This window comes from Eubalaena glacialis, chromosome 11 (genome assembly GCF_028564815.1).
Source record: "Eubalaena glacialis isolate mEubGla1 chromosome 11, mEubGla1.1.hap2.+ XY, whole genome shotgun sequence".
Taxonomy (NCBI): Eukaryota; Metazoa; Chordata; class Mammalia; order Artiodactyla; family Balaenidae; genus Eubalaena; species Eubalaena glacialis.
In genome coordinates this window covers 69,531,684-69,556,462 of record NC_083726.1, presented here as the reverse complement: position 1 = coordinate 69,556,462, position 24,779 = coordinate 69,531,684, and the positions used below count along the sequence as shown (strand labels likewise).

General features: G+C 36.6%; 1 protein-coding gene across 1 annotated transcript in view; it reads right to left on the bottom strand.

Annotated features, from left to right (window-relative positions):
* Positions 1-24,779, bottom strand: part of NELL2 (neural EGFL like 2) — a 481,448-nt gene that overhangs the window by 419,699 nt on the left and 36,970 nt on the right. The window lies entirely within an intron of this gene.

The window sequence follows — 24,779 nt, the reverse complement described above, 5'->3', positions numbered from 1 at the left end:
GATAATCTCTAGGACCATTCATGTTGCTGCAAATGGCATTATTTCATTCTTTTTGGTGACTGAGTAATATTCCATTTTATATATATCCATTCACCTGTCACTGGATATTTAAGTTGCTTCTACGTCTTGGCTATCGTAAATAGTTCTGCTATGAACATTGGGGTGCGTGCATCTTTTTTAATTAGAGCTTTCTTCTTTTCTGGATATATGCCCAGGAGTGGGATTGCAGGATCATATGGTAACTCTATTTTTAGTTTTTTAAGGAACCTCCATACTGTTCTCCATAGTGGCTGCACCAATTTACATTCCTACCAACAGTGTAGGAGGGTTTCCTTTTCTCCACACTCTCTCCAACATTTATTTATAGACTTTTTAATGACGGCTGTTCTGACTCATGTGAGGTGATACCTCAATGTAGTTTTGATTTGCATTTCTCTAATAATTGGCAATACTGAACATCTTTTCATGTGCTTGCTGGCCATCTGTATGTTTTCTTTGGAGACCTGACCACCTCTTTTAAAATTGCAAACCACCTCATACACATATTTTCTAACGTCCTTCCCAGAATTTTCTCTACATAGCACTTAACACCATCTAACATCTTATATATTATTCCTTATTTATTTCATTGTCCCTCCTTAATAGAATGAAAGCTTCATGAAGGCAGGATTTTTCTGGTTTGTTCCCTGGGGTATTATTCCCAGAGGCTAGAACGGTGCTTAGCACATAAATAAGTGCTCAATAAATATCTGGTGAATGTTAAATGAAAGTGGAGTTATTGGGTAGGCAATTGAATATACACTCCTGGAATTTGGAGAGATGCCTGAGCTGGAGATGTAATTTTAGGAGTCATCAGTGAAGATGGCATCAAAAATAAAGCCTGGATAGACTCAGTAAAAAGGAAACTTTCAAGAGAACTCATTTTCATATCTGTTGGAAAAGTATAAAGATAAAAAATAATGCACTTTTTGCAAATTTCAAATTAGCAAAATTTACAAAACTGGAAGCAATTAAGATGATACAAAATATGCGACTAATTGCAGGAGTCTGAGTCAATTTTTAATTGCTTTCTAATTGCATTTCGCTTTATTTCATATTCAAGGTTATCCTACCTTCTCAGTAAATGAAGAACATGGATGTCTTCTCATCCCTCTGTTTACCATCTGATCTTAAACAACAACCATGGAGCACTAATAAGGAAATGAAACACATGTAATGTGTTCCTAAAGAATTCGCATTCTAGTCTGCATCTTCTGTGACCTTTTAATTGTACTGGTGACTGACAGGACATGTGGGAATTGAAAGTAATATACTTGGAAGTAAATGGAGATTGCAATTCTCTTTCCAATAATTTGAAACGTACACTGAAGCTTCTTCAAAATATAAATGCAGAGTCCAAGGTCAGACAACACTTTACTGAGAATCAGCCATTAGAATCCCAAATGGTCCCCTCAAAGACTCTGCTGTCTGCATGTAGTGGAAACAAATGCGTAAAGTGCGAAAGTATTATAAAATAACCACCACCACTGCTTGGTAATTTGTGTTAATTAAATGTATGAAGTTGTCAGCCCACTGTACTTCTTAAATGATATCACTCATCAGTCCTTGCAATTTGTTTCAACATGATGCAAATACAGTCGGAAGTTGCCTAGCTGCAGAATAATCTAAAAGCTTTTCCAAACACCTTTAATGAATATTCACAACCACCACTTTCCAAAATGCAATATTTCATCACCTACTATATTTAAATTTCTAAAATCTGCATTATCTATTTCAAGTATGTTTAAATCAAAGTTAAAGTATTGGAAAAGCCTACATAATTTAACAAGTAACATGTATTAGAGGGTGCTGACTCAGCAGATTATAGGCAATCAATGGGCCACCCTTACCTGTATAAAAACTGCAAATAACTGCAGGCTTAAAGTTATGAAGATGAAGAAGCTGAGAAAGAAATTAAAATTTTATAAAAGAAATAGACAAGGGAAATGAAATGAAAAGAAAATGTACAAAGGTAAGAGAGTTGAAAATATAAAAACAACCTGAACAGTTGGTAAAATAGAAATCAAGTAAATGAAATGGGTTCAGGATTTGAGCTAAAAAGAAATTGGTATTACTCAACCATCATATAAAACTCACATTTTTAAAAACAGAAATTATTATAACCAAGGTGGGAGTAAAAGAAGCAAGAGAATCCTGGAATACTGTGGAAACTGATATGAAATAGGTCATGGCTGTGAATTTTTCTTAGTCTCCTTTCCAACAGAATCTCTAGAGCCTTCTCTTCTCTATCACATCTCTCTAGCGCTCCTCACTGCATCCAGCATTACACTACCTTCCTGACCACAGCACACCCATTTTTCAAAAGAGATTTATATGGAGTATGGAAGTCAAGAAAATGACAAAATTTGAGACCCTTCTGGTCGACTCATTATAAGTCATATTTAACACTCATTAAATGTCAGTGTCCTAGAATCATATACTCTCAAGGTCAAAAGAGATTTTAAAAGTCTTCCAGTCCAACCAAGTATCCATTCTCAAATTCCCTCTGTAACATTCCTGCCACACAGCTGTATTATTTTTACTGAAACATGTTGATTGATAGAGAATCCACCATCTTCCAAAATGGTCCATTTCACCTTCAGCCTGTTATTCATCCCATTCTTATGTCACCCAAACTAAATACTTTACCTGGGACATTTATTGATAAGAAAACATAAAAAAATCACAGTGACTGGGGCCTACCTCAGAGAGACTCTGATTTAGAATCAGTATATTGTCAAAGCTCCCAAAGTGATTCTAATATGCAGCCAGGACTGAGAAACATTGCACTAGACTAGTTCACGCCACACCAGGATGATTATCAAGATTGATATACAGATGATGATACACTCCTTGCTGATTATACAGAAGAATTAGGCCACATGATAGCATGGAAAGAGTACAAGGTTTGAATTCAGACAGGCCCGGCCCAACCACTTCCTAAGTGAGTGACCTCAGCCAAGTGGCCTAGCTGTTCTGAGTCTCAGTTTCCACATCTGCAAATAGAGGATAATAGTAACTACTGGGGAGTTTGAGGAGATGCTATACTCCACATGACCAGTTCAGTGCTATCATGTCCACCTGAGCCTTCTCCAGGTAAACATGGTGGACAGACCCCAGGGTGGTCCCACAATTCCCACTCCTTGGTGTTCATACCCTGTAAAATGCTCTCCCCTTGAGTGTATGTGGGACCTGTGACTTCCTTCTAACCAACAGAATATTCAAAGATGAGGTGATTTTGCAGATAATTAAGGTTCCAAATCAGTTGATTGTGAGTTAATCAAAGGGATGAGTCTCCTGGGTGGGCCTGACTTAATCAGGTGAATGCCCTTTAAAAGAGAGACTGGGTTCCCCCTGAAGGCACAGACAAGTAGGAGAGACTCTCTCTTACAAGGCAAGGAACTGTGGATGGGCCACTAGAAACTGCAGGTGCCTCTAGAGCCTGAGGGCGGCCTCCAGTCAATAGCCAGTAAAAAAATAACAGTTCTCAGCCATATAGCTTCAAATGAATTCTGCCCACAACCTGAGAGAACTCAGAAGCAGACCCTCTCTCAGTCAAGGCTCTAATAAAGATGTAGCCTGTGAGACCCTGGACAGAGGACCCAGTTAAGCTGTGCCCAGACTACTAAGCCATGGAAACTCTGAGATAATTAATAGCGTGTTGTTTTGAGCCACTAAGTTTGTGGTAGTTTGGTCTGCAGTATAAAACTAATACCATTTTGTTTGAATGTTTTCAGTCTTTTCATGGCTCTGGTAAGTCTATCCCAAACATCTCCACTTTAGCTAAATTTCCTTTGAAGTGTGGCTTGCAAAAGTGGATGCAACCATCACAGAAAAAATTTATTCAGGCAGAAAGCATTAATGGATGCTAAATCTGGGGTTGTGGCAGTGGCCTAAATTTAATGAGAAGCATGATATTTAAAATTAAATTTGATTATGCCCTGTTTTTATATATAATGATTTATATTAATCTATTCTAGTTTGTATTAATCACTTGAGTTGCATAATGACCTCACTAGCTTTACGTTATTTTGGGATACAGCCATGTACATGCATGTGCACACACACCTGTGTAGATTCTCCTGCCAATCAGGAAAAATCTCAGTACCTTAGTATTCCTCGTTTCATATTTGCACAGGCAAAGTACATTTAGAAGTACCTCTAGCCACTGCATATCCAAACACATCATGAAGCCGCATTTTTCCACCCTTGCTCACTAATGATTTTATGTTAGCCTATATGAAATTATCTATCTTTAACTTCCAAAAGGAGCCTTCCTATTAATAGCCTTCGTAAGGGGAAATGCAGAAGAAATTAGCAGCATCTCTCCTATGACAGACACTACCCAACAGTCATTCACTGCTTCCCTTTCCCCCTACAGGCAGTTCCTAATTCCCAATGTAGATGTGGTCCCAATAAGACCACATATGCAGTTTTCCACCTTCCTTATTGAGGTCATGAGCATATGACCCTAAAGAGACCTGACAAAGACAGTCAACGTGCTGAGAATGACAAAGTGAAAAGAGAGAAAGAGCTTGAGCTTCAGCACTGCTCAGCCAATGAATTAACTAGACCTTCAACCACCCTGCTGGTTCAGAGCTCTTCAAACATGAAAAAATGAATTCTTTGTGTAAGCCACTTTCTGGGAATTCAGTTCCTTGTAGCTACAAACATCCTAAATGATACAGTTGCCTATCTCTAACAAGTTTTTAACCTCTCTAATCCTCAGTTTTCTTGGCAATGGAAAAAGAAAACATGGAAATATGGTCTTTGAAGATGATCAAGTTAAAATGAAGTACACAGATTCTGATACCAATTCCAATACGTGGAGGGTTGGGCAGGGAGAAGGTGTTCCCCACATCAGTAAGCAATTCTTGGGACACTAGGTGGGTGTCCTACAATTCAAATCGATTCTTACACTATCTACCCAGAGACAGCACCAGATTCCACAGGTTAAAGAATCAGTCCTACAAGACTCCACCACCACTTCAGATGCCAGTCACAAGCCCAGGTTACCTGTGCTTCCAACCAACTGGCTATAAATCAGAGGATCATAAGACCCCCTCCATTTTCACTTACTAGATTGCCTGTTTATTATAAAAGGATACAACTCAGGAAGGGCCAGACTGAAGAGACGTAGAGGGCAAGGCAGGGGGAAAAGGGGTGGAGTTTCCATGCCCTCTCCAGGAGCACTGCTTTCCTGGCACCTCCATGTGTTCACCAACCTGAAGCTCTCCAAACCCTGTGCACTTTGGGGTTTTATAGAGGCTTATTCCATAGGCATGACTGATTCACTCATTGGTCACTGGTGATTGATTCAACCTCCAGCCCCTCTCCCCTCCCTGGAAGTTGAGGGGTGGGACTGAAAGTTGCAACCCTCTAATCACCTGTTTGGCTCCACTGGCAACCAGCCCCCATCCTTAGGTGCTTTCCAAAAGTCACATAGTTAACATAACAAAAGACACCTTTATTACATTTAGGAAATTCCAAGGTTTTTAGGAGATCTATGCTGGAAATGGGGATAAAGAACAAATATATATTTCTTATTATACATCACAATATCACATGCAGTCAGTAGGGTGAGCCCTAATCCAATATGACTCTATCCTTAAAAAAAGGTGAAATTTGGACACAGAGGCACGCACACAGAAAAAAAATGCCATGTGTACATGAAGGTAAGATAGGCTGGGACCTGGGACCCTTTACTGCAGTGCTTGCACCTGGACAAATGTCTCATCGAGCAACAAAACACAAAGAAACTATAAGGGACTAAAAATAACTGCACGCATGCGCAGCTGGGTCAAATTGTGAACAATAAGATACAAAAAGGCCGAAAAACAACTGCCACTTCTGAGGTGCTGGGAGCAAAAGCAGGGTACTGTGCGTGATCCCTGCACACAGCATCACCAAAGGGGTGGGCAGACCACCTAAGCCGTCCCTCCACCCAACGCACCTCCTACCGTCAACCCATTTAAAGAACGAGCTAGCCACCCCCGTCAGAGATTGACCAAGGGACACCTGTTACTCGTTTTCACTCCCTTGTGCTGCAGCATGAGTCTCAATAAAGCCTTGCCTGAATTTCTCCTCTGGCCTCTTATCAATTTCTATTGATTAAAGAATCCGGGCTTCCCTGGTGGTGCAGTGGTTGGGAGTCTGCCTGCCAATGCAGGGGACACGGGTTCGAGCCTTGGTCTGGGAAGATCCCACATGCTGCGGAGCAACTAAGCCCGTGAGCCACAATTACTGAGCCTGCGCGTCTGGAGCTTGTGCTCCGCAAAAAGAGAGGCCACGATAGTGAGAGGCCCGCGCACCGCGATGAAGAGTGGCCCCCGCTTGCCGCAACTAGACAAAGCCCTCGCACAGAAACGAAGACCCAACACAGCAAAAAAAAAAATGAAAATAAATAAAAAAAAAAAAAAAAAAAAAAAGAATCCAAGAACAGGTAGGTAACAGGTAGAGACCGGGGTGATGCATATACAAGACAAGCAACACCAAAGATGGCCAGAAAACCATCAGAAGCTAGGTGAGAGGCTTGAAACAGCTCTCAGAGGAAACCAATTCTACCATTGCCTTGGTTTTGGACTTGTAGCCTCCAGAACTGTGAGACAATAAATTCCTATTGTACAAACATCCAGCGTGTGGTACTTTGTTACAGCCACCTGTTTAAAAAAAAAGAGACAACAGGCCTAAAATGGGGCAACTTGTGCTAAGCCCCAAGTCAGCAAACCAAGTCTTAAAACCTAATCTAACTGCAGTTTCAGCCTCTCCTAGGAATGTAATCTTAACCAGTCATCCTGGAACTTCCTGGCCAGCACTAGTGAGAGAATCTGCCTTCCTCCAAAAGGAACGTGATCTTGTCAGAAATAATCCTTTCTTTTATTTATGATTTCCTATCCCACTCATTTCTGACTTTAAAAGCCATTCCTTCTTTGCAGCTCTTTGGAGTTCCTTTCTATTTGCTAGATGAGATGTTGCCTCATTCATGAATCATTGAATAAAGCCAATTAGATCTTCAAATTTACTCAGTTGAATTTTGTTTTTTAACAAGCCCTAGCAAACTAATACATAATTCAATGTTAAAAATAAACCCAAATTCCAAAGGAAACCAAAACAAAAAACAAAAAACCCACAGAAAATGAGTGTTCACTTTTTTGATAGTCATACATTCATAAGGTGATGTTTATTTTCATGGATAATGGTAGTACAAAAAAATGATTCTCAAAGTAAAGTCTTTACACATGGATTAACCTTAGGTCGGAAACTGAAGAGATTCTTAAAAGAAAGAGGAATATTCTACAGAGAAAGAAAAAGGAATAATTTAGAGTGCATGTATTTTAATAGAAACTAAGGAAGAATTTTCAAATATACAAATGGAACAGAACAATAAAGAGGGTTAAGAGACAGGTGCACTTTCTTAATAAAATGATGAAATCACAAATGCTAGAATAGATTAAGAAGATAATAATGAGTTGTCGAAGAGAATCCATTTGGACATATCTTTTAAATTTTAATTCTTTACAGAGAACTATAAATTGTTATATTTGCATATTTAATCATTACTTTTTAAGTCTTTCAGTTCCTTGAAACTTCCTACTAAAGAATTGTCAGTAAAAAGATGTGGAACAAGATGTTTTGTGTTGAATTTGAATATATTATTCACTTAATTACAACCTTCATGTAATAAAGGTTTCTTAATGTAGTCTCATTTAAAATTAATAGATAAATACTGTGAATCCAAATGTTTAATGAGCTACAAGGTTTATTAACATTCCCATTTTATTTATTTTTAGCTTTATTAAAGCTCATCTATTGCCCACAGGCTTGTGATGCACATATCACATAATAAAAAGGCAAAATTAAATTTGAATTCTTAAGTAGCAGAATGAATATGAACATGGCTACATTATTTCAGAACTGCCAAATTTAAAATTGAAGATTAAAGTTTTTATTTGCTATTAATTAATATTATATTTATACATGAAGAGAGTGCAAACAAGTGCAAAAGTTACCAACAGACTTATAAAATGATATTTTACATGAAAATTGATATAATTTGTAGCTTAGGGGTAGTGTTACTGCTCAAATAAATACCTCCCTCATCTATTGATGATGGCAGAAATTATTACAGTGATTGATTCCTGAGTAATATAAATATTTTTAAAGAGGGCAACATTTTAAGCTATCCTCAGTGAAAACACTTGAGATCTCAACCTAAGTGCACATTTTTATAGCTGGCACGTGGGGGCTTAGGGAGGGAGTGAAGGAAAGAAGCATCTGGAGGCTGGAAGCACCAAAAGCGGCATTTGTCAGTGTCCTTATTTTATTTATATCTACCTATTCAGGATTCTACTTTTCCAAATGAATGTCTTCATGTTTTGGAAGTCATAGCCCCAGACACTGGATAGACTTGTGCAAACCATGGTCTAACTTCAATTTATTTGCAAACATTTATTGAGTATCTATTACGCCCGAGATACTGAGCTAGATTTTATGGGAGATACAAACATAAGAAAGATATAGTGACCAAGCCTTCGGAAGCTTACAATCTGCAGGGGTATAAAATAAGTTTAAAATTTACTAACAACACAAGCAGTATAGCATAATGGGTAAGAACAAAGACCCAAGAATTACACTGGGTTGAATTGTGGCTCCAACCTAATGAGTCATGTAACTTCTCTGTGCTTCAGTTCCTCAGCCGTGCAATGGGAATAGGTTGTTATGAAGACTAACTGAGTTAATAAATGCAAAGCACCTAGAGCAGTGTAAGCCATAAGTATGAGGTAAGGGTCATTTGAGAAAACTAAAAACAAAGTGCTAATGGAATTCAAGGGAGGGCAAGATGGCATTTGGTGGGAAAATCAGGAATACCTTCCTAAGATAGAGAGCATAAGGCAGCAATATTAGTCATTCCCCCTCCCCCTTCATACGCAAAAGAACTTCTCCACATTTGTAGAAAGTACCTCTGCCATTCTGTTGCCTGACAGGTTCACTTCATGTGTGGGTAGTACTGTAACATATTCTTTTTCTTTAGTTTTCTCTTTCTCCTTGGTCACAGTGAGAATAACTTGTGCTAAAACTGTCATTTTATAACAAAAATATGTCAACATTCCACACACAGTCTTTGCAAGAATGTCAGGATGAATTTTTATGATGCGAGTGTCATGAATATCCTTCCACATTCATTTATTTTTAATATATGAAGAAGTAAGTGCTTGTCTGCTAACGGAATAGAGAACACGAGATGAATTTGGTCCACATTATGGTATTGATTTTTTAGGATGGCACAGATATTGGTATGGTTAGGACTCAACCAATAGTCTAGAACAAATCAAAAATAATTTATCATGCTTATCCAAAGTAAAATAGTAATGTCTTTTCAAATATTTGTATGATATACAACTTCCTTAAAAATAAGTCTTAAAAACTATATAAACTTTTAAAATGTTAACTTTTTCGATTTTCCTTTAACTTAGGGATATAGGTATTGAGGTATTGTGGGTTGAATTATGTCCCCCCAAAAGATATACTGTAGTCCTAATCCCCACTCACATACCTGTAAATATTACCTTACTTAGAAATAGGGTCTTTGCAGATGTTATCAAGTGACGAAATCATCGTAGATTACAGTGGACCTTGATCAAATTACAGTAGCATTATAAGAAGAGGTAAATTTGGACACAGAGATAGAGCACATAGACCCAAAGAGAAGAAGATCATGCAAGGAAGAAGGAAGATTGGAGTGATGCACTTTTAAACCAAGGAATGCCAAGGATTGTAGGCAAACACCAGAAACTAGGAAGAGGTGAGGAAGGATTCTTTCCCAGAGACTTCAGAGGGAGCAAGGCCCTGCTGACACCTTGATTTTAGGCTTCTAGTCTCCAGAACTGTGATAGAATAAACATCCGCTGTTTTAAGCCACCCCATCTATATACTTTGTTATGGCAACCGCAAGAAATGAATACAGTAGGTTAGTTCATTCACTCAGCAATACTTATTGCGTCTGCCATGTGTTGAGCACTGTACCAAGTGCTGCGGATACTGTGAGCAAGGGCAACAAAGTCCCAGTTCTTGGGCACTTGTGTTCTTGCAGAGAAGATAAACATTAAACAAACTAACATTCATGAAACTGAATGCAAACATTCTACCCAAAGCACCTCTCTCAAGTCATTCTCCAACACATTAGTTTGTTTAATTTTCTTTATAATCTTCATCAAGATAATGAAATTATCTCGCTTGTTTTGTCCTATGACTGTGGTCAGTCTTCTCTCATTCTATCTCTGGTTTTTAGAAGAGTACATGACATTGTAGACACCCAATAATTGCTGAAAGAAAGAATGAATGAGGGACTTCCCTGGTGGTCCAGTGGGTAAGACTTCACGCTCCCAATGCAGGGGGGCCCAGGGTTCGATCCTTTGTCGGGGAACTAGATCCCGCATGCAGGCCACAACTAAGAGTCCGCATGCCACAATGAAGATCCCATGTGTCGCAACTAAGACAGGGCACAGCCAAAAAAAAAAAAAAAAAAAAGGAATGAATGAATGAATGAAAGAGAAAAGGTACAGAATAAGAGTATTTATTAAGGAGATGTGACCTCTTCTAAAAGATCAAAACAGCCTTCCCTGTAGAAGTGATATTTGGGCAGAGTTATAAATAGAAGTTAACCACTCACCAGGGACTAATGTGAGTTAATTTGAAGAATAGGCAGGAAAGAATGTTTCAAGCAAAGAAAATAGCACTTATGAAGGCCCTGAGGCTTTAGAGAAAAGAATACAATACATTTTAGAAATTCAAAGGTCAAGGTGGCTAGGGCCCAAAAAGTGAAGTGGAGGCTCCATCAAGGTGAGTCTGGTGAAGTAGGCAGTGGTCAGATCATTGAGGCCAGGTTAAGCATTTTGACCTTCTCCTAGTAGAGAGTGGGAAATCTTCGCAGGGTTTTCAGAAGGAGAGTGAATAATCATGTTTGCCTTTCAAAAACTTCTCTCTGGCTCCAGACTAGGTATTGAAAGCCGACAGAGTGGACATGGAGGGGGGTGACTCAGGGGCTGTTACAGCAGTCTGGATGAGAGATAAGACTAGCTCAGAGCAGAAAACTAGCTACAGAGAAACAGATTCAAAGATTGTATAAGTATCAAAAAAAAAAAAAAAACAAGCAGAAGATTGTAGTTGATTAGATGTGAAGGAGCAAAGGATGAAAACAAGGGTTCTGGTTTGTGCTGCTGGGTCAATGAGGTATCATTTTTTTCTGATAAGGAACTAGAAAAGAATCAAATAGCAAAGGATGGGTAAGAGTTTAGTTTTGACCATGTTGAATTGAGGTTCTAATGACACATCCACATGCAGATGTTGAGTAGGCAGGGTCACAGATGAGTCTAGATCTTGGCAGAGAGGACTGGACCAGAGACATCAATGAAAGGAATCACATACCTAGAGATGGTAATTGATCAAAATACTTAAAGAGAAGAGAAAAAGGTTTTGGATTATGTCTTGAGAAACTAAAGCACTTGGATATATCCTTAATTTCTTTACAATCTAGAGTAAATCATTTTTATTTTCTTGAATACAAGCTCTCCATTGCTTAATTTGTTTTAAAAAATTAAACACGTACTGAAAAACATCTTCTGAATTTTATTCTTAACATTGAGATCTTAAATTTTACTAAATAGTGATGATAAAATTTAATTTGCTTCAAATATCTATCAGTGATAAACCTATTGCAATTAAACCACTTGCATTTACTTTGTACATCTGTCAATCCCAAATAAATTTTGGATAAATATTCTTCATATAAGACATTAACTTGCCTTGCAATATTCAAGCTTCCTGTATAAACATCTATATACAAACCCAAACCCAAGAGAAGTATTGTCATCAGATTGAATTCTCATTTCCTTCTCAACTTTGAACTACTCTTCCATTTTCAATATGCCTTTGGATTATTGAGAACTTGATGACCAGAAGAGAGGCAAGAAACAGAGCAATGACATGATACCATGACTAATTCACAAAACTAACTTTGGGTTATAAGAGTGTGAAAACACATGCAGGAAGCAATAACACATACAGAGTTTTCTTTCCAGAAACTGCTTTTGAAATGGGCAACATTAGGGAATGTTTATAGAATTCAATTTCCACTTAATTCCGAAGGAAAAATGCAAATTTTAAGATGCCTTCCTATTATTTACAAAACAAAGCTTATTTATAACCAACCCATCCTTGAAGAGCCTTTCATGTTAAAATTTATCTATTCTGTCCCTTTTCATCATCCTTGACTCAAAACTTGATTATAAAGACATAAACACTCTCTCCTCTTCTCCCCTTATTATTTACATAATTAACTTATCAGTGTCGATTGCATAGAATCCTTTTTAGAAATCATTTGGTTCAATTTTATTTTCATAGGTGAGGAAACAGAAGCTCAAAGCTCAAACTTCTCCCAAAATACACACTACTTTTACTTTTCTTTGGTTCAAACCTGTACATTACCATTTATATGTAATAAGTCGCCTTTCCATATTTTGGAGGGAAACACTGTGTTGAACTAGACACTGTCTATCATTATACCCAAGTTTGACCCCAATATAAGTAAACTTCACTCTAACAGTAGATGAATCAACTTCCCAATTATCTTTTAATGGTTACTGGCATCCCATATTATATCAAATAAAACTCTTATGAAAGAATATCAATGTACTTCAGTTTGAGCTGTCCTTCTCTCTATTGCATTATGAGGTATTTAGAATGCTCCTTTACCCCAGTATAAAGTAAAATCTGCATTTCCATGATGAGTATATTTGTACTGTACTTTACTTCATAATATGAAGGGGAATCTTAAGGGGAAATCACAAATCTTAACTCCTTATCACAAAAATAGGAATTTGACTCCCACTTTTCCAGAAATCTCACAAAATAAAAAGGGTTTGTAAATGCTGAATTTTCTTTAAAAAAAAAAAAGATTACAAATATATTTTTATCTCCTCTTGAAGTTTACCCCATTTGCTTCTCATTTCTCAAAGTGGCCTTTGGAAACATTTCAATCCTCAATTCATGAGCAGGGAAAAACATTCATTCCTGATTTAATGAAGTAATTTTAGAAACGAGTTTCTAAAGACAGTAATAGGGTATCGCTATGGACACAAGGGAGGAAAAGGAAATTTTTGGCCAAATATGACTCAACATCCACAACCTCAGAATATGCATTTATGTAATGGGAGAATTAGGTATACACTTAAGACTTTCTCATGTTCTCACTGCAACTGAATAAAATCCAAGCTCCTTACTAAGTCCTAGAAGACCCATCACCATCTTGATATTGCCTAACTCCAGCCTCATCTCAGAACACTTCCTCGCTCTTTACCTATCCACCACGTGTCCCTTGAAGATGACAACCTACATCTGACTTCAAGACCCTTGCTTTAGATTTTCCCAATGCCTGGAATATTCTTACTCTTGATCTTTACATAGCAGAATGGCCTTCCCTGACCATCCTGTCTATACACACCTGCCCACCTCAGGTCTTCCCCATTATCCTGCAGGGCATTTGTTACTATCTGAAATCATTGCTATTTTAAGGTTTATTATCCATTTTTCCCCACTAGATTGTAAACTAAATGAGAAAAGGGAATTTAATCCTAATTTACTGCTTGGTTCTTAGGCATGTAGATCAGCACATAGCTGATGCTCAGTTAATAGGTATTAAATAAATGTAACATTGATATTGGTCTAATGGTATCTTTTATTCACTCAACTACTATGTGTAAGATAACTTGCTAGGCATTACCTAACAATAAAATTAAAAAAAAATTCTTCAAGTTTCTAAAATCACTGCTCAAGGGGATGGTGGGGGAGGGATAAATTAGGAGTTTGGGATTAACATATACATGCTACTATGTGTGAAACAGGTAAACGGTACAGACCTTCCGTCTAGTACAGGGAATTATACTCAGTATCTTGTAATAACGTATAATGGAAAAGAATCTGAAAAGGAATACATATGTATATATATGTGTGTGTGTGTATGTGTGTGTGTGTATAGCGAATCACTTTGCTGTACATCTGAAACTAACACAACATTGTAAATTAACTATACTTCAATTTAAAAAAGCAAACAAAAAATAAAAACAAAACAAACAGAAAAAAACAGGTGCCAAGAAAAAAATTTCTGAAATCAGAAGGAAAATCACAACACACAAGGGATTAATCTCCAAAATATACAAACAGGTCATTCAGCTCAATATCAAAAAAACAAACAACCCAGTCAAAAAATGGGTGGAAAATCTAAATAGACATTTCTCCAAAGAAGACATGCAGATGGCTAAAAAGCACATGAAAAGATGCTCAGCATCACTAATTATTAGAGAAATACAAATCAAAACTGCAATGAGGTGTAACTTCCACTGTCAGAATGGCCATCATCAAAAAATCTACAAACAATAAATGCTGGAGAGGGTGTGGAGAAAAGGGATCACTCCTACACTGTTGGTGGGAAAGTAAATTGATACAGCCACTATGGAGAACAGTATGGAAGTTCCTTAAAAAACTAAAAATGGAGTTACTATATGATCCAGCAATCCCATTCCTGGGCATATATGTGGAAAAAACAGTAATTCAAAAAGATACATGAACCCCAATGTTAATTGAAGCACTATTTACAATAGCCAGGACACGGAAGCAACCTAAATGTCCATTGACAGAGGAATGGATAGAGAAGACGTGGTACATATATACAATGGAATATTACTCAGCCATATAAAAGAACAAAATAATGCCATTTGCAGCAACATGGATGGACCTAGAGATTGTCATACTGAGTGAAGTTAGTCAGACATAGGGAGACAAATATCATATGATATCAGTTATATGTGGAATCTAAAAAAAGGGTACAAATGAACTTATCTACAAAACAGAAACAGAGTTACAGATGTAGAAAAACTTATGATTACCAGGGGTAAGAGGGGGAAGGGATAAAGTGAGAGTTTGGGATTGACATATACACACTACTCTATATAAAATAGATAACTAATAAGGACCTACTGTATAGCACAGGGAACTCTACTCAATACTCTGTAATGGCCTATATGGGAAAAGAATCTAAAAAAAGAGTGGCTATATGTATATGTATAACTGATTCACTTTGCTATACACCTGAAACTAACACAACATTGTAAATCAACTGCACTCCAATAAAAATTTTTTTAAAAAAGAAGGAAAATCAAATCCTAAAATTATAAAACTTTAGTATTGAACTTTAACTTAGAGATCACCTTGTGCAGCTTCTTTATCCTACAAAGGAAGGAACTAAGGGATAGAGATAATAGTGTCTTGCCGAAGATGACACGTTTTCTCTATGTTTCTTGGAATGAAGTTGCTAAGTCAGATCCTCAATAGAATATTTATAGTGCTAACATATGAAGTTGCTTCCCACCAATGAAGTAAAATTTACTATTATAAACATTATTACTATGATTCTTACTACTACTTCTACTAAACTATGGTGTAGACGTGACATAGCATTTTATTTCCTTAACATGTGAATGACTATGTCTAAAACACACGCCAAATCCTTTAAACACCAAATAATTAGATCAATTCAGTCACCCAAATACATAAATTCCATCAGCTCTTTATCAATGAACAGACTATCTCCTGCTTAAACAAGCTGACAATAAAAATCAAGGACTACAGCCCACAAACGGTTGAATCAGCAGTCCTGTAAAAGATACAATCACACACTGAGGCAAACATATTGAACTGATGATTTAATTCTGTCAGTAAGTTAAGGCTTGCAGTACCTCACACAGCGCCTGTAACAGCGGGGTCAGTAACTACAGAATTGACTATGTTACAAATACTAAGTAACCATCAAATAGCGGCCAGACAGATGGATGAAGGGAAGAATGATTTGATTCCTGAAACCTTCCATCACCAGGTGTGTGCTATCTGCTTCATACCTGTCATTGTGCTTGGAGCAGTTGATCTTTCTGGCATCATTTAGGGAAGCAAAGAATCCTTAGGGTTGGGGTTAATTTAGGGTTAAAATAAGCTTTTTTAAAGTTTATTTTATTTCTCTATGAAGACTTCACTTTACCCACATCCATCTCATCTAAATGACCATTTAGCTACTTTTTAGAGATATTCACAGCTGTGCTTCCTTTAATAACTTTTACATACTTTGCAACAGAATATGTAGAAAATCTGGTCCAATAACTAGCACAAAAAGCCCTTCAACTGTCATTTTAATTTACCAAGTATTTTTTAAAACTCATATCTTTTCTTTTAAGAAAACATTTTGGAATAGAAACATTTCATTTTTTCACTCTGTTGGAAGGTAATGCATTTGGTGGGTTTTAAGTAATTTTTAAATTAATACAATCAGGTCTGCCCATTAGAGCCATGATAGCTTGTATTGTACATTGACAAAGTGACATGGGGGAAAGTTAAGGGGCGAGAGGAAGGAGAAAACGGAGCTTCCTTTTCACCCCAGAGATGCTCTGCTTGCTGCCTCTATCATAATAACTTAACAAATCCCCTATGCAAAAGCCCTTATTGTGCCCTAAATAGCATAGAAAGCCTAAGTTATTCCTTACACATTAAGAACATAGTATTTCATATTAAATTTGTAGACTTCACCAAGAGCTACATGACATGGTAATTACATACACAATATAAGTAAGCGGTTGAAATGGTTAACGGGCTCTGGAGTCATAGAAACTTGCATTCAGATCCTGGCCTCCACTCACCAGCTGCCTGACCCTTGGAACATTATCTAATTTCTCTAAGCCTCAGTGTCTTCACCTGTGAAATCAGAATAACGGTACCTGTTCCAAAACATTATTGTGAGTTAAATAAATGCTTGATGTCCCTGACACACAGTAGACCTTCCGGAAAAGTAATTAGTAGTAGTAATAATGAGAGTTTAAATGGCTTAAATACTTCAATCACCAACTAAAAGCACAAACATATCTGTTAATGTGAATTCAGTGGTTTTAAACTTAACCATAGTGTTTCCACCCACTCACCACTACAAGATCCAAATGGGAGTAAATGGACAGAAGTGAGCCACACAACCTGTATTCTCTTTTATGAGAGTTTTCTAATTAGCACATTAACGAATTCACTCCCTAACAAATGTGCAATTTGTAAACACAAACTGTTGTCTCAGACATTGATAACTTAAGTGATTTTATAAATGGAAATGCATTACAAACTCGCAATTAGACATAGTTAAGAATTGCACACAGTAATTTGTTTTCTCTTCATGTTTGACTTTTTAAATTTAATAAATTTATGATTCTAACAAGGAGACTATGTCAGGCATTAATTAAAATCTTTAGTATTTGGGGTCAATATGTAACTTTCATTAAATGGATCCAGCATTGTCAAAATAAATCTCAAAAATAATTCACTCCCAAAATATTAATATTTTAAATCTAAGCCTTCTGCATTGACATATATACACTACCAAATGTAAAATAGATAGCTAGTGGGAATCAGCCGCATAGCACAGGGAGACCAGCTCGGTGCTTTGTGACCACCTAGAGGGGTGGGATAGGGAGGGTGGGAGGGAGACGCAAGAGGGAGGGGATATGGGGATACATGTATACGTATAGCTGATTCACTTCGTTATAAAGCAGAAACTAACACACCATTGTAAAGCAATTATACTCCAATAAAGATGTTAAAAAAATTTTTTTAATAAAATAAAATAAATCTAAGCCTTCTGAACATATTTTTAGCAGTAATCTTTTTTCTTTTACTTTTCAGATTGAGTGGATTATATGAAAGTAGCAGTGAAGTTTTGTTTTCCTGCTTAGATCCTATCTAAAACTGTGCTTTGCACATAAAAGGGGCTCAACATCACTATTATAAATGGGATTCACCTGCAAATTTGTATGCATATTTGGGGAAGACAACTTCAAAACAATCAAAAAATATTTAGAACAAACATGAGAATGCGATTAACACCAAAATATTTAGTAAAAAAAAATTAGTCCTCTATATAAGATGTTTTTCTACATGAGGACAAACAAAAAAAATTGCCCAGTGAATTCAACAACTCATTCTGAACACCCAAACTACAAGTACTACTAAAGAACATTAAAATTGTATCTATAATGCTTTAAAAATTAAATTCCTAATTCATATTTGCGTTACACTATGTTTAACAATTTTCCTTTCTCTTGATAAACAATTGTTTAAAGAAAAAATAGTGCAAAAAAACACCCTATTAAATCAGGTCTAGTAATTATTCATCTTGTACTAATTCCTGTTATTAGCTATTCTATGGTGATTCCTATGGACCTCTTTAAAATCAGATAGTAAATCTGGCCTTTTATGAGTGACAATCTTACATCCTTTCTTATATGTCACTTTTATATGTAAAGAATTAGAGGGAGGGGGAGTTACTTTAAAAAATAAAATAAAACCCTGGGCGCATAGACTCCAAATAATCAAAAGGGCTACAGCGCCATCTTGTGGAAAAACATATCTAATTAGTAAAATGCTTTGATTCCATTAAGAAAAAAAAAAATGTAATTGAATTCCTTGGCCACCAGCTGTAGTTTCTCTTAATGATATATTATTTTAAAATGCTTTAATCTGGAATGTCTGTCAAACAGCAAAGGATGGTATTATCCTAGAGGATTAACATATATAATGCAGAAACCAGGTGATTTATGTCCATGCTTTGGATAAAGAGAAATACAAGGTTGATATCTTTATTAGAGGTTGCTCTGGAACCAAAGAAGGAATCTGAAAAGAGTGAGAAAGAGAAAAGGGGTGGGGGGAGAATAAAGCTGCAGCTCTTGGCTTTTCTACCCTTCTTTTCAAATTGAAAGGAAATAGGAAAACCCTTAACATGGCTGCAGCACAGTTTCCGAAGGAAATTATTTCATATAATTATTAAGGGAGCATTTTCTTAATTTCCATAATCAGAAATAAGGGAATTAGTCAAAGAGGTGGGAGGGAAAATAAGGTTGGTTGAGTGAGATCAGAGAAGTACACACCTCTTTCTTTCTTCCTTTAGTTCAATTAACCAAAAATGTGTTGGGAGGCTACAGTGTGCCAAGCACTTGCTAGGCACCGGAAGTGAAAGATGACTAATATGCACAGTCCCTCCCTAAACACACTTAGGGGACTAGTGAAGTACACAGATCATTTCAAGGTGGAGGGAATGCTGAGGAAGGCCACTCTGGGAATTATGCTGTCTGTAGGACATTGAACAGAACCTTGAGGGGTAAGAGAAGGAAGAGAAGATTTTTCACTCATTCTCCCAAATCAGTGGGTAGAACCAAATGCCGAAACCCTGGGTGAACCCTATCCTCCAATGTACTTTTCAAAGTACTTTACAGACGACTGTGCATCCCATACAAACCCTAAAAAAGCATAGAGTACAGAATGTCCCTTCTATAGAATTAGACAACCTCTCTTTCCTCTGTGCTCCCATAACAATTTGCTCATAACCTAATATGGAACTTAGCTCCTTATGAATAACTCTGAACAATATTTACCTGCCTGCTTCTCTTAAGACTGTGAGTTCTTTGAAAATCAAGACTGTCTTACTCATCCTATTAAACTTAACACCAACCACGGTGCATATTCAGCACTCAACACGTTTGTTGAATTGAATCAGTTATATTTTATGATAGTGTTTGTCTCTGGCCACAGCGATAAGCTCCTAGGTAAGAATGATTCAGGTATTCCTTAAGTCACCAAGAGCAGCAGTAACCAATAGTGGTGCTGATTTGTTTCTAAGGCTGTCATTTACCAAGCTCTTGTTCTGGGGTTTTCAGCCCTGAATCTATTTTTAAAACTCCATCTCCTGAACAAACAAGGGCAGTGGATAAAAGAAAAATTGTCTCTGTATCTTTATCTATGTTTTTAATTTATGGGTGGGAGACTTGAGGGTGACTTTCTTCTAAAATGTTCTAAATTTTCTTTCTTTAATCAAATAAAAGTCGAAAAATGTAGCTAACTTACCTGCTAGAGAACTAAAAGAAAAAAAGCAAGAAAGAATAATACTATCCAAGAAAATGACAAATCTTAGTGTGGTACATTTCCCTCCTCCTCACCTCTGTCCTCTCCCAACTCTTAGCTCTCACTACCCTGCCCCAACCCCTCACCTGGACTCTATTTTTTACCTAAAATATTAACACAGGATTACAGAAGAGTTAGCAGCAGCCACAGAAAGAGACTTTGTTATATTGAATAAATCATTAACACAGAGCGATCTGGAATCCAATTTTTGTCTTATGTGACTAACTTTTATTTCTGTTTTATTTGGTCACACTTAGGCACTCACCTCAAGATATTCACAGTGCGCTTGATGTCAACAAGAAACAAAACTCACTTACCAATTTTTAACCAGCAAATGGAAGTAAAGATCTCTAGAGAAACCACTGTTAAACAAGTTCAACTTCTTGTTTCAGAAGTGTCCTACACTTGCTGTGTGCCTGGATACTAAAATAGGGAGAGCTATACAATGGAGAAAAAACAGTCTCTTTAATAAGGGGTGCTGGGGAAACTGGACAGCTACATGTAAAAGAATGAAATTAGAACATTCTCTAACACCATACACCAAAATAAACTCCAAATGGATTAAAGACCTAAATGTAAGACCGGACACTACAAAACTCTTAGAGGAAAACATAGGCAGAACACTCTTTGACATAAATCACAGCAAGATCTCTTTCAATCTGTCTCCTAGAGTAACAGAAATAAAAACAAAAATAAACAAATGGGACCTATTAAACTCAAAAGCTTTTGCACAGCAAAGGGAACCATAAACAAAACAAAAAGACAACCCACAGAATGGGAGAAAATATTTGTAAATGATGCGACTGACAAGGGCTTAATTTCCAAAAAAAAAATCAAAAAAAACAAACAACCCAATTAAAAAATGGGCAGAAGACCTAAATAGATATTTCTCCAAAGAAGACATATAGATGGCCAAGAGGCACATGAAAAGATGCTCAACATCGCTAATTATTAGAGAAATGCAGATCAAAACTACAATGAGGGGACTTCCCTGGCAGCCCAGTAGTTAAGACTCTGCACTTCCATGTATGGAATGGGGATTCATTTGTAGAATAAAGTATGAACTCTGTTAAAAAAAAAAAAAAAAAGACTCTGTGCTTCCAATGCAGGGACCACGGGTTCAATCCCTGGTCAGGGAACTAAGATCCCACATGCCTTGTGGCATAGCAAAACAAACAAACAAACAAACAAAAACTACAATGAGGTGTCACCTCACACCAGTCATAATGACCATCATCAAAAAGTCTGCAAACAATGCTGGAGAGGGTGTGGAGAAAAGGGAACCCTCCTACACTGTTGCTGGTAATGTAAATTGGGCAGCCACTATGAAAAACAGTATGGAGGTTCCTTAAAAAACTAAAAATAGAGCTACCATATGATCCAGCAATCCTAACCCCAGGCACATATCCAGAGAAAACCATGATTCAAAAGGATACATGCACCCCAATATTCATAGCAGCACTATTTACAATAGCCAAGACATGGAAGCAACCTAAATGTCCATCAACAGATGAATGCATAAAGAAGATGTGGTACATATATACAATGGAATATTACTCAGCCATTAAAAAGAATGAAACATTGCCATTTGCAGCAACATGAATGGCCCTGGAGATTATCATACTGAGTGAAGTAAGTCAGACATAGGAAGACAAATATCATATGATATCGCTTATATGCAGAATCTTAAAAAAATGATAAAAATGAACTTCACAGACAGAAAACAAACTTATGGTTACCAAAGGGGAAAGGTGGGGGGGGGATAAATTGGGAGTTTGAGATTGACATATACACACTACTATATTTAAAATAGATAACCAACAAGGTCCTACTGTGTAGCACAGGGAACTCTGCTCAATATTCTGTAATAACCTAAATGGGAAAAGAATTTGAAAAAGAATAGATACATGTATATGTATAACTGAATCACTTTGCTTTACACCTGAAACTAGCACAACATTGTAAATAAACTATAGTCCAACATAAAATAAAAACTAAAAAAATAAAAATAAGACAGGGAAGGCTGTAAGTATGATTGTTCTATATGTATGCAGATCAAGTACCTAATTCCCAACAACTTTATTTTTAAGCAAGGGCCAACAGTATTATAAGCTGGTTTGCAAAGAGGAAATGCTTCAGCAATCATTAAATGAGAGGAAAAATCTTGATGTAAAATAATAATTCTTATAGCTTTCTATAAGGTCAAGAATTTAAGCATCCACATATAAAATGCAATGCTGAAACGGGGAACAGTCATTATAATGCACTGCAAATCTCTCTAATTTAAAATGTATTCAAACTGTACTCTTGTAACACAAAGTGCTAAGTGTTACAACTGCTCATATTACAATCTATTTTTAACTCCTACTTTTGATTAAACAACAGAGTAACACAAAATGTCCAGGCGTGGTATCTGGTATTTAATTGTTTCCTTCTTTTTTCCCTTTAGAAGTAAGAGCACTGAGAGCATATTTCTCATTTCTTGGAAAAATTATCGAATCTATCTGAATCTCTGTTTCTTCTTGGGAAGGAAAATAACACCGCCTCATCCAGTCATTGTAAGGGATAAAAGATGTAACAGATGTAAATAGCTAATTGTACATAGTTGCTCAGTAGAAAGTAGTTATCACTATTAGCACTGTTATTATTTTTTAGAGTGGTTTGTTATAAACTGCATATCCAAACTTCTAACCTTTACAATATTCACCAAAATTCAAATCTAAATAGACAAACTGCTCAAATCTTTCAGGTGCTATACAGAAAACCTCAAAGGTGATTAGGCAACTTTATGATTACATGTTTCTAAAATATGTGTTTGTTCAAAGCTTCAGCTTTGGGATTTTAATAATGAAGTAGAATTATCCATCTATATTCTAGTTCGTTCTTCATCAAAAATCAGTTTCCAAAAAGAAAATCCTATTTTACCAATACAAGAATCCTAGTAGTGGCTGGTTCAAAAATTTGAGATCTTGTTGAAAAAGACAAGAATAGGTTGTTTTAGCAGCTCTGGGGTAGTTAAGTTGAAAATGCCAAGGAAAGTTATATTTTCCTGGTTGTTATTTTATTACTTTTTCCAGCAATTTTCCATTTTAATACCTTTTAAACCTGTAATTTAGCTACACTTTATTCTTTATTGTATTTCAATCTGGGAAGCAGATTGAAATTAACCAACCTGATCAAAGACCTGAAACCACCAAGAATTCTGGTTCTAGTTCTAGTATTGATTTAGCTCTTAAATTTCCATTAATTAAATTAGGATAATAACCTAACTGCTTTCAGGACCATGTTGGCAAGGACTCTTCTGCTTCATCTTTGAGTCTCCCCTCTCCTTTCCACTGCCAGTGCTCAGAAAACATCTGTGGAACTGAATTTATCACAGTAAAATTGCTTCCATCAAACAATCAGATATTAATAAAATTCAACAAAAAACATAAATGACTTTCCTCTTTCTTACAAACTATGCTTATATTCTTTTTCACAACACAGTTCTAACTGCCTCATACGAAGCCTATGTAATTAATTTCTCCTGGTTTCGGTCACTCCAATCACTTCAGCAAGCCCAAGAGAGCCAAGGGCTGAGCTCTGGGGCATTCTGTTGTTTAAGACACAATTAAATGTCCAAAGAAGAATCCAGTCAAGGACACTGAGAAGAAAGGTAGATGATAAATCAAAATAGTATGGTGTCCTAAAACCAAGTTAAAATTTTAAAAAGTTTGAATAAAGTGGATGTGGTCAATTGTGTTAAACACTGGTGACAAACAGAGTAAGATGAGGACTGAGAATGGACATCCAATTTGACAAGATGGAAGTTGCCATTGGCCCACAAAGGTGAGGGTTTTGGTAGAACAGGGGAATGAAAGCCTGATTAGAATTGTCATGAGGATGGGATCTGAGACTGTGGAAACAGCAAGGTTTGCTATAAAGGATGGTAAATAAGTTGATAGCCATAGAGAGCATAGAAGCAAGGGAGGTTTCTTTTCTTCTTTTGTTTGATATTGTTAATTAATAATAGAGCACATTATAGCAGAGAAGAAAGACATGTAATGATGCAAGACAGAAAAAAGGTCATTATAGCAGTAAAGTTCTTGAGAAAGTGGAAAGAGATGGAATCCAGTGCACAAGTAGAGGATTTTCCTAAAATAGAGAAAGAGACACTTTCATTGTAACAGAAGGCTATAGATGAGGGTAGGCTGGCTCGTGGAAAAATAGCTTTATCTTCTGATTGCTTCTGCTTTTTCAGTGAGATTAGAAGGAAAATCATCCACTGACAGTGAGGAGCAGGGAAGAGGAGTTGGAAATTTGAGAAGAAGGTGTAAGATAGTAATCTCTGAGAGAGAAAATAAATCAATAAGGAAATGGGAACTGTGGTCGACTGAATTGCAGAAACTGCATTAAGGCCCACTTGAGACACAGTCATAAAATTTAAAAGAGATCAGTCAGAATAGTTAGGAGTTTTTCTCCAGCCATGAACTGCAAGCTTGGGAAACATTTATTGAATGTTTATCATGTGCCAAGGACTGTCTAAGCATTTTACTTTTATTAATACTGTGAGCCCACAACAACCCTATGAGTTGGGCACACATGAGGAAATTAAGGCACAGATATGCTCAGAAACTTTTCCAAGGCCACCTAGCTAATAAAAATTGGACCCAGGATTCAAGGAGCTCACACCTTTAGCCACTAAATTATACTATCTTTCTATAAATTGT